The sequence below is a fragment of the Camelus dromedarius genome, chromosome 30 (genome assembly GCF_036321535.1).
Source record: "Camelus dromedarius isolate mCamDro1 chromosome 30, mCamDro1.pat, whole genome shotgun sequence".
NCBI classification, from domain to species: Eukaryota; Metazoa; Chordata; class Mammalia; order Artiodactyla; family Camelidae; genus Camelus; species Camelus dromedarius.
Genome location: NC_087465.1, coordinates 7426096 through 7438065, shown reverse-complemented (window position 1 = coordinate 7438065; position 11970 = coordinate 7426096). Strand labels below are relative to the sequence as shown.

Sequence of the window (11970 nt, the reverse complement as noted above, 5' to 3'; positions counted from 1 at the left end):
ACTGCAGGGATCAAAGTTTACCAGGACACGTGATGATCAGTGATCATCTTTGCAAGTGCGGCTCCTTGGAGCACCTGGAGGGACTGTTTCCTAATGAGGTAAAAGCTCTTCTCCACCTTGGGCTACCGGAGGCCACAAGCAGGGTGGCAAAGTCTCATCTCCCTTTAGCAGATGGCATGTGGAAGGGCGTGAGATAAGTGAGCATGAACATCCAACGTGCGTTTCCTTTTCCCTGCCAGAGAGCGCTCCTTGTTATCTGTGACAATTAGAGGATTTGTGGTTTCCATGACTAGAATAAAAGTAAATCGTTGTGGGGGGGGTTTGGTTTTGTTTTTTGGGGGGAAGGGAAGAAACCTTTTCTAGACCTTGATGTGCGCTCAAAGAATCAACCAGAAGCAAGGGGAGGGTATAGCTCTGTGGTAGAGTGGGTGCTTATCATGCACAAGGTCCTGGGTTCAATCCCCAGTACCTCCATCATACACACACACACACACAAAAAATAGATAAACAAAATAAAATAAATGAACCTAATTAACTACCCCTACCAAAAAAAAATCAACCAGAGAAGCCAATGGCTGGAAGAATTGGGCATACAATGAAAGTGGTGGCTCCCAGTCAGACGTAACACCGTCTTCTCTACACAACAGGGAGATAAAATTCTCTAGACTATCAAATTGATAAGCCCGCAGTAACAGTCAATCCTTTTTATTTCTTGTCATTAAATGTGCTCTGCATCAGTGTAATATGTAATAATTGTCCATGAGAGGGATGCCCGTAGGCTGACTGACTCTCAGCGAAGGAGAAATAGCAGAGGCTGGCGATGTGGACTTATGCGTCGTGAGGAGGAGGAGGAAGGTGAAGCAGTGCTCAGGAAATGCCAGCTCCTGAAGGACTAAAGGCAAGGGACACCGGGGACTTGGAAAGCCTGCTGCTGATGAGAAGGAAATGCAGGCAGACAGGCGTTAGGAGTGAGCTAGCGTCTACTCTGTCTCAAAACATTTAGGATCCACAAGAACAACTTCTAAGTGGTATTTTTCAAGTGCCCCCCGGACCACTCCCTGGAGAGTAGTTTTCAAAACCTGAAAAACACAGCATCCCGTTGGAGAACCTTGTACAAACCCTGTATGAGGGAAAGGGGTCGTAAGGAACAAACTTCCAGCTGTAAGTCCTCGGGATGTGATGTGCAGTACGGCGACTGTAGTTAATAATACTGTATCATATATTTGAAAGTTGCTGAGACAGTAGATCTTAAAAGGTCTCATCACAAAAAGAAAAAAATGTGTAACCACTCATGGTGACAGATGTTAACTAGACTTATTGTGGTTCATTTTGCAACATATACAAATATCACATCATCATGTTGTACATCTGACACTGACACAAAGGTTATATGCCAATTATACTTCAATTTTTAAAAATCTGTCGAGTGAAGCAGAGAGCCTGCCCTGCCCTGGCCCTGGTTGGGGCCACAGATCTGTAGAGTTAAGAGGGGAGCTGAGGCAACAGCAGTCACTTAACAGCCACCAGGGACAAGAGAGCCACCCAGGGGCTGGCCCGGGAAAGTGAGGAGAGCAGGTGAGGGCTGGGGCTTGAGGGAGCGAGGCCGGCTCAGTGTCCACCCTGGGCAGCCGGGCTCTCCTGCACACCAGCACCCGCTCCATCTATGGCCAGTGAAGAAAAGAGCCACGATGCATCGCCATATGTACACGAAGCAAATGTGAGCTCTACAAAACTTGCTTCTACTCAAAGAATCTAGAAAAAAACTCAGTCCATTATCCTAGATAGTTGAAAAATAATTTACTTTCTTTTCGTTTCTTTTCTTTTTTTAAATTTAACTACAGTTGATTTACAATATTGTGTTCATTTCAGGTGTACAGCTTCACATTCTTTTCCATTATAGGTTATTACAAGACATCGAATGTAGTTCCCCATGCTTTATGGTAGGTGCTTGTTGTTTATCTGTTTTATACACAGTTGTCTCTATCTGCTAATCCCATGCTCCTAATTAATTCCTCTCCCAATAATTTCCTTTTTTACTTTAGTTCCTGGGGGAAAAGTACCAAAACTTTTGAAAGTCCTCTTCCCATCTCTCATCCTTCTATCCTCAGTCTCTTCCCTCTACTCAAGCTTCTTTGTCTCTCCTGCCTCTTCACTCTCTCTGTATCTTCCTTTTTCCTGCCAATGGCTCGCTAACCTTTCCAAGATACCTCCCCGCACCCTCTCAATCTTCCCCCCTCTGTGGGCATGCGTATGTGTTCTGGGGGAGAGATGCCTGGCCTGTCACCCCCGGGGCACGGGACAGGGGGTCCTGGCCGTTCACTGCCCGTGACCCAGGGTCCTTCCTCACAGAATCAAGACAGCAGCTTTGCTTACCATCCTGTCATAGTACGTGTAGGACATTTAAAGATGGTCCTCTATTTCAAAATTACATCCTTCTTACCTTCCGCGTGTTAAAACATATCTTCTATTAAATGGTGGTGACAGTAGCTGGTAGATTTCTTTTTAACCTACTTGGCTAAATACAGTGTTGCCGCCTTATATCAGACCTCAAATTTTTCTTTAAATGTTACAAGTCCACTAAATCCCCAAAGCCTTAGAATCATTATGGTAAGACAATATGAACACTTGAAATGAGTATTATACCTCAGTTTAAAAAAATTGTAAAGACAATATGCAGAGAAAGAACACCAAGCAGAAAGAAGGGGGCATTGGGGACGATCCGTCTGCAAACCGTTGACTGCGATCCCTCTTGGAAGGAGAATTTGAGGAAAGGTTAGAAAGAACAGAAAGGAGCAAAGGGATTAGAAACATCCCAGGCTGTGTATGAGGGCTCTTTGCATATATTTGCATACATTTGCATGCATGGTCCTATGCAGGTGTCAACACCTCAATGTTACTGATGATGAAGGTTCAGAGAGCCTAAGGAAAGTGCTCAAGACAACTCAGCCAGTGGCCCACCTGGAGGTGGTGTGTAGCCCACCCTGATTAGCAGCTGGGATTTAGAGACAGTGGAATTGATGGCTAGGTCTGAGGACCCACAAACAAAGAGTGGGGAGCAGAAAGTCTGCCCTATCTCTCCCCTAAGGATGGACAGGAATGTTCTCCTGAGATAGAAATCAGTTGAAGAGCCTTAGATATGGAGCCAAGCAATTAAAGGATTATTATTCTTAACTCACTAAATCACCAACCACCATGTGTCTTCACACATCCAGAGTCACATGGAAATTTAATCCCCTGTCCAGCGAGTGTTTCTGCTGTGTTCTCAAACTCAAAAGTTTGCCTCAAGTTAGCAATTGCTTTCTCTTTTTTTTTTTTTCCCTTTCTTTTTAACTGAGTTAACTCCACCACTACATCCTGACAGTATAATTAACACTGGCCTTGGGAGAGGAATTGTTCTGCATTAAAAAATAAGTATCGTAGACAGATACTATTAGATCTTCTTGCATGGCTGAGGAAGAAATCAGTACACTGAGTGTGAAATCAAGAGAAGTCAAAGAACAAAGGAGAAGGAAGGCTAATGAATTCTCAGATGTGTTGGAAACCTGTTAAGTCCTGGGTTTGACACTAGATGTAGAGTTAAGTGATTTTTAATTGTAATTTTAAGTTGAATATAATCCAAGAATGTTGTCTGTCATTTCACAAAACCTCACTAATGGTTACCCATGAGGGATACATTAACTTCCACAAAAGGGATTCCTTAGGAATCAGTCGTCTAAGCGTTTGAGACAAAGGTGATCTTCCATAAAATTATGCATCTATTTTCCTGCAGGTTTTTCCTTTTTTTTTTTAGATTTAGAGGATTATTCTTTAATGCAGCATAAAGTAGTGTAAACTGATTGATAAAAAATTCATTGAACAGTATGTCTGTACATTAAGGGCAGCATCTTTTTGTTGATTTTTGTTTTGTTTTATTTTGTGTATATATTATACATTTTATTGACATATAGTCAGTTTACAATGTTGTGTCAATTTCTAGTGAACAGCATACTGCTTAAGTCATACATAAACATACATATATTCGTTTCATATTCTTTCTCACCTTATGTTACTACAGGATATTGAATAGAGTTCCCTGTGCTCTACAGTACAAACTTGTTGTTTATCTATTTTATACATATTAGTATCTGCAAATCTCAAGCTCCCAATTTATCCCCTCTCATCCTTCCCCCCCCCCCCTCTATGTTTTTCAAACTGAGCTGTTTATGTTTGTCAGGAGGGCCACATAGTCATCAAGTAAGAAAGAGTTAGGGAAGTATTTCCTGAACAAATATTGTAATATCTTTCTACAATTTCTGATCTTATGCATAAATCAGTCTACCAGCTATCAATCACAAAATGAGATAGATTATAGGAAAATGCTTGGTCAACTATTCAGAACTCCTTTGATGTAATATATTAGTATTATCATCATTATCAGTACTTACACCATTACCATATTTTAACTTAGTGTGGAAACATATAATAAAATAAACACTAATTCAGACTAACTGGGAGAGAACAGCCTAAATCTTACTGTGTTATTAAAATGTAGTGCTATTATCATAAAGTCCATAATCTAACTTAAAACTGCTAATAAGTGCAACTAAATACAGTTTATTCTGTTCTACTTCCAGATAAGAACCATTTATACTTTAAACTACATATTTATATGCTGTAATGAATGTGATCAATTCCTTAAAAAAAAAGAATTTATCCTGTTAATTATTGTAAACATGTCTATATATTAAAACCTCATTAATCCAGGCTTCCAATAATTCAGAGTTTAAGCTCACTTTCCCTATGCCAAAATGAAATACACCTTTCTCCTGAGATAATATGAAGGTATATTTCAGTAGGGCACAAGCTGAATTAACAAAATTTAAGATACAGTCTCTGGAAGAGATTTTATTTGGAAGGCTTTTAAAATCCTGCATTGCTGCCATCTGGTGGCCAAATGTGGTTCTCTACCATAATTTTAATATTAAAACTATGTGTATAGAAACGAAACAAATTGAAGTTTACCATTATGTGTATGCTGACGCAAATTTAAACATATTGCCATAAAGTAAGCGCAAGTAGAGATTTAGATAATTACCTGTAAAATGTCCATTTATATTAGTGATAAGCCCAAAGAAATTCTTCACTCAAACATGTCTGTAGTGGATTATTAATTATGATAGAAAGCAAGGTCCCTGCCTATGAATTCAACCCCAAAACAATGAGAAATAGTATTTGTAAATGTCGCTTCACGTTATTTTGTTAGCATAGGGCAGAGTTTTTAACAGCTCATGGGTTTCTGAGTTCTATTCCCACAGATCCAAGCCATACAAGGTTCTGCTGCTTATTAGCTGAGTGACTTTTGGTAAATAACCTAACTGCTCCACATGCTCTGTACCTCATATCCTCGTCTGCAAAATAAGGATAATTTCACCTACCTTTCAGATTTGTTGTGAGGACTAACTGTGGATGTGTAGAGTGTCTGGCACACAATGAGCATATAATTAACGGTAGCAATGACTAGCATTCTGTCCTAAATGGTCGCATAGCCTAGACTCAAGAAGAATGCATAGTTCTAACCCTGAATTTTCAATCAGCTTCTACCAAAGGTGCAAATCAATAACCAACCTTCTACCGTCCTCCCCATGTAAGCATTTAAGAGAAGTTTCTTCATAACTGCTCCTCCTATTATGAGTTTGGCCTCTTGAAAGACCAGTATTTCTTGGTATTTTCAAAATAGCCAAGAATGTAAGGAATCCACACTCAAACATTAGGAAAATGGGAAATAGGCACTGAATTCAACCTACACCTTTATGCTACTTCCTTAAAGGGCGAAGCTCTCAGCCCAAAGGTACTGCTCCCAGTGACCTAGTGTAGAGGGGCGTTCTGATTCTGATAATTCTCCAGCTGTCTAGGCATTCCCAAGCAGAGGGGCGCATCATCTGGACAGCCAGTTGCTACCCCCTGGTACACCCTAAAAGAGACAATTTACTACCCGCCCCCCAATGGGGGAGCTAAACTTGACTGATCAGAAATTGTTTCATATACTCCGGTTTCCCTAAGGACTTGCCTCAGCTGCTTAACCTTAGGTTGTTATTTCTGAATTAAGATGTTTCGATAGCAGGAAAACAGCATGAGAGGTTTTATCTTACTGACATAGCACAACCAGCAACTGCATAACCTGCCCGCCTTCCCAGGCCGCCTGGCGGGGCTTAGCCCCCCTGAACCCACATGTCAATAACATTCATTAAGTGTCACATGTATGTTTGTGTGGCTCTGGACTGGGTGATAAAGATTGGTCAAAAATGAAGAAATAAAGACATAATTTTTATTTTCAAAGAACATAATGTCCACCTGGGAGAACCTAATAATAATAAGGGAAAATACTAAGAAATCACATTAACAGAATGCAGAGTACGTGGTTCTTGGCAGCAGGGAGAAGGAAGACAGCAGAGTACACTGACATGACTCCAGCCTTTGAGCGTCTCTCACTCACAGGAAGCATGATTCCCAGGCACTCAGCTCATTTCTGTCTGCCATGGAGCTCATCCCTTAGTCTATCTGGGCTCCCCCCTCCCCAAAGTTAAATAGCTAATCACTTATAGAATCTTTTATTGATCACCAATAACTATGTCCATGAAGCCTCTGCAACCATTGAGTGCCCTATGCTTGTTCCAGAGGCATATAAACAGAAATTGGTTTATAAATTTCAGTTAATATGCTTGAAAACAAAACTAGAGAAGGATTAATGTACAATTCAGATTTGTCATAATCAACCCCTGGATGCGAGAGCCTAGACAGGCAATAATAAAGACTAGCAATCTTACCAGGATTATGAGGCAGCAAATTATTGGACAAGATATCTTTGATTTATTATAGTCATCAAAGGAATTATTCCAGAGCTATAGAAAATGGTGTGAGTCAAGTTTCAGAAGAGATAGAGTCAATTGTTAATCACTAAAATGACTTGTATCTTGGTATCTCAAAAATTATTTGAAAACAAAACAAGGAAATTAACTTTGTCTGTCTCGAAAAGAGGGCTATGTAGCCAAGTTATCAGTGTGCACTTATAAGCGGCTGAGCCACATCAGATGGCATCATGTCTTTTGACATAATTGAATGAGTACATAGGAGGACCAGAGGAATAACCGTCTACTTACACCTTAACAAAGCACTCGACACTGTTTTGTGATGAAAATCAACGAAAAGTCTACAAATATATGGATAAAGGAACTAAAGATGATGTAGTGATTAACTCACTGGTCTCTAGAAAATTTTAGGTAAATAACAGCCCTGTTTTGCATTACCTTCCTTCTTGAGTTCTAAATGGCAACACATGGATTTTTGGTGCGTCCCAACTTCATAAGTTGAAAGATCTGTCTCAGAGCACCTACACTCTGAAAGCATGTAAAGCAGGAAAGAAAAGATGTAGTGGGGAAATACAGGGGCACTGAGGGGGAAAGTTGTGGAAGCCTCTGACAGAGACTTGTAGCAGAGAGGACTTGTTACTGAGCTCAGGTCTGGCTGCTCGCCGCTCAGAAACCAATACGTGAGAGGCAAGTGTTCACTGAAATGGAAAACGTTGCTTTTAATCAGAAAGCCAGGAATCTGGAAAGAAGGCAGACTGATGTCCCCCAAACCAGCTCTGAGAATTCTGCTTGGCCATGAAAGTTTTTAATTGGAAAAGGGGACGTGATCGCAGTTAACCATGGAGTAGGCAACGGACTTGTTGACTCCTTGTGACGTTTCTTTAGATACTATCTTGCTCACACAGTCTGTTCACAACACTACTGAAGGGGAAGCTAGGGGAGAGGTCTGGTCATATGTTAGTTACTTTTTCTTCATTTTTCCTCCTTTGATCTATGGGAAGAACCAACAGGTTAAGCAATGTGTTGTGTCAGCAGAAGATCTGGGGGGGAGATGAGTGGCACATGGGGGGGCCTGGTTTAAGGTTAGGGACGGCACAGCTCTGCTAAACTGACAAGACAGAGGGGCCTCCTACAGAGAGCTCTTTCCTGCCAGAAAAGTCAGATGGGGAGGAGATTCACTCTCTGGGCTGAGACTGTCGCTTTCCATATTGTGCAGGACACCGTTAAGTCGTATAAATACTCTGAGTTTGCTCCTTCAGCCTGTCCTGCCCCTCAGTCTCAATGATTGAGACCATACGTCCCCCTCCGGTTACTGTAAGCATTCGAATGTGAGTTCCATTAGGGCAGAGGTCCTGTGTGCTCTGTCAGCGGCTCCATCCTTAGCGCTTAGAAGAGTACTCAGAGCATAGCTCTTGAATGGATGGTAAATCTGATGAAGAAACTCACTGAAATAATCTGTCTGCTGGGTTCAAGAGAAATACTTCTGAATCAATAGCTTTTCTCTGCAGAAGTAATAACACTTATAAATGCAAATGGAAAAAGTGTTCCATTCACAGAAGCGACAACAACTAGAAGCAGTGGCAATACAAGGTCAGCACGCGCATGAAGAGCAGCACAAGTGTTACTACAAGACATAGACCAACACTGGAACAAATGCAAAGATACAACATTGTTGCTTGGGAAGGTGATAATAAATATGTCCATTCTCCCAAAAGTAATCATGTAAATCAATGTAATTCAAATTAGTATCCCAAAAGAATCTTTTATTTCATTAGGATTATCTCGAATTTCATATGTAAGAATAAATATCCAGAATAGCCAAGAAAGCTATTTAAAAATTGAATGACAGGGGTGGGGCGAATAGCTCACTGATAGAGTGCATGCTTACAAGCATGAGGTCCTGGGTTCAATCCCCAGCACCTCCATTAGCAAAAACTAAAAAAAATTAAAAAATAAAAATCAAATGACAATAGGGGATGTACTATAAAGCCACTGTCATAAAACCATTATGGTATTGACATGAAAACAGAGGGAAAATAATAAGTCAATGGAATAAACTAGATAATCCAGAAACAGATCTCAGTGTGTGTGTGACACAGGGATGCGTTCATTTCATAAGTAATGAACCGATTCATTTAAAAAGCTCAGTGGCAAAGCCAGCGCTGCATAAGGAGGAGTAAAAGGAGACGGGCCTTTACTCACACCGCGTACAAAGCATCTCCAGGTGTACACGAGACTCTTCTGTATAGCTAAATAAAATAAATAAACATGTTAGGAGAAAAGGTAAGAGACCGCATATATAATCTAGGCATAGAAGAAAATTTACATCTAACAAAATTTCATATACTGACCCCCTTTGATGGAGAAATTCTACTGGAAAATAAAGGTATCTAAAGCTATCGATAACTATGTTTTCTGCAGAACTGTTCCTGACGGTCAGGAGCCACAAGCAAAGAGGATGGCTGTCAATTTGGGGGATGGTTGAATGTATGAAGATAAATTTACATCGTGAAATAATTTGCATTATTTAAAAGAACGAGTTAGAATTCTACTACCTACTTGGAGAGAGTTCCTTGACGTTTTCTTACGTGAGAAAAAGAAAATGCATAAAAGTAGGAGTACTATAATGTCATTTTTTAAAGAATGGAAAAATTGCCTTCTGTTTGTATACCTGTGTGCATAGGAGTATATCTATATGCAGTTTGTTTTTAATTATAGAGCACAGAATAGAACACATTCGTAAGAAGTCAGGTTGGCCTGATTTGGGGAGGAGCAAAGGAGAGAAGCAAAAGGAGGCAAACGAAAGAGAAAAAGAAATCATAGCCCTAAAAATTTTGTGATAGGATTCCATTTAAGCCTTTACATTAAATCATATATATACACATATATGTATGTGTGCATATATATAAAGAAAAAAATTCTAATTTAAAAAATTGAAAAGTGAGGAAAGGAAGGAAGAGAGGAAAAGAAGGGAAGGGTGGAGGAGGAGAGGGCTGAGGGGGAGACAGGGAGGTAGAAGAAACTGGCATCGCAGATCATTCTTTTCAGATTTAACGTCACATAAGCTACTTCATTCGGTAGTGACGTAAGACTCAACCTTGAGAGCACTCAACAGTATCAGGTTTTTAAACAACTTCAGTTCAAAACGTGAGGGCAGGGTGGGCTTGTCTGATGCTTTCTCATGATTAGATTGAGGATGTGTGTTTTAATCAAGAACCACACAGATGAGCACCTCTCAGTGCTCGTGTTGGGGCGCACGGGGTTGAGAGGTCTTACTGCGAGTGATGTTAACCGTGACCGTTTGGTTAAGGTGGTGTCTACCAGTTTTCTCTGCTGTAAATTAATATTTTCCCCATTCTAATTAATAAATATATTGGAGGGGGACACTTGGAGACTATGCAAATATCCTGTTTCTCCTCAAAGTGTCTCCCATCGATGTTAGGGTCTCCTGGTGAATTTCGCCTGAAATAATGATTATTATGGTGTTTGCCTAATGGTGATTTTTCATTTCCCTCATTTCTTGTAGTTTCACTAAAAGGAATTTTACTATAAGGAAAAAAAATTTGAGGGCATTTTTATATTTTTGTAATTTTTTTTCTCTTTCCTTCCCTCCACACTTCTTCCTTTAAAAGAGAAAAAACAAAACAAAAAAATAAAAAATCTACTGCCACTGTTGAATGTCATCTGCGTGGCTCAGAATCTTACCTGACTGCATGGAAATCTTTTAAGCTATGTCTGCCGAGTGATTTTCTAAGCTTTGTGTAGTATGTGTGACGCCTCACATAGTCTATTGATAACAGGCTTCTCCTAAAGGCAAAACTATTCAGCTCCAAGAAAAGCTTGCTTTTGCAAAACAACAACAGAAGCTTCCACGTCTTCTCAGTTTTGAAAGTCGAGAGGCTACGTTTCCAACACGGAAGAAACAATTTCTGAAACACCTTAATAAATCTCCGTAATTGTTAGAACACCATCAAGTCAAGCAGAAAACCAAGAAGGGTATCAATTTCTCCAAAGATCAAGGTCAATAAAATCGGTTCCAGCAACCATTCAACAATTTATAATGAGATCAAACTTGTCACCAAGTATCTCGGGAAAGTAATTACAATGGACATACTTTGAGGCTGTGGGTTAGCATAAGGTGTCACCAAGGAATTAAGACTGATGACAGTATTAAAAGGTTTAGAGAACAATAGATGAGGAATCCGAAGAGCAGGGAAGGAGGTTTTCACGCAGACATTGAGTCTGCAAAGTAAAATTAATATAAAACGTGAATTCAGGTTGGTGTCATTCAAATAATCTATGTCCATTAAATTTTTATATTCAGCCCTCATCTAATCATTCATTCCAGCTGCCTCTCTCCTCTGCTTTAGCAAGAGTAGAAACCATCCTCCTCGCTCCATCCAGTCAGAGCAGAGCAGCCACGTGAGATGGACAGGTTGTATGTTTCTGTACCTGTTTCCAAAGGAGAGACAGTTCAACGTTTGGTCCTTCCACACATTTTTATTGAGCGTCAACAATACTTGGCCCTTTCTGGCCAACATCAGAGGGTTTATATGAGGATTATTTCATTAGAATTGATTAATGAGGTTTACGTTCCATGGAAAATCTTAGCTTGGTGAGTGCTAGGTGATAAATTGTCTGTAAATGTGTTAGCTACCATTAGTATTATTATTTCCTTAACTCACCTCGACGTCTTTGTACTGGCTGCCCCGTTGGCTTGAAACGCCCCTCCCCAGTTTATTCATTCTTCAGGACTAGAGTTATCACTTCCTCTGTAAAGCGTCTCCTTTTTCCCGGAACAGTTACTGGCTTCCTTCTCCCACTCTGAGCTCTCTGTACATATTATCAGTGACAGAAATATCCACATCTTATCTGTCCCCTGCTCTGTCCCATATCTGTAAGTGATTAACTCAACTTCCAAAAACAATTTTATGAAATCTAGTTAAGCTGGAAAATTTCCTACCTTACAGCCCAAGTAATTTCATTCCTCCATCTGTGCCCTGGAGAAAATTTACATGGAGACAGGCATGAGAATGTCCAAAGCAGTTGTACCTCTAAAAGCAAAATAATATAAATAACTGAAATATCCAGTAAAAAGAGAATGGATTTTAAATATCACAACGTA

At 40.1% G+C, this 11970-nt stretch overlaps 1 non-coding gene across 1 annotated transcript; it reads left to right on the top strand.

Annotated features, from left to right (window-relative positions):
- Positions 1 to 401: 401 nt before the first annotated feature.
- TRNAD-AUC (transfer RNA aspartic acid (anticodon AUC)) lies at positions 402 to 474 on the top strand. The gene has a single exon. It is a non-coding gene; the product is annotated as a tRNA-Asp (tRNA).
- The last annotated feature ends 11496 nt before the right edge of the window (positions 475 to 11970 follow it).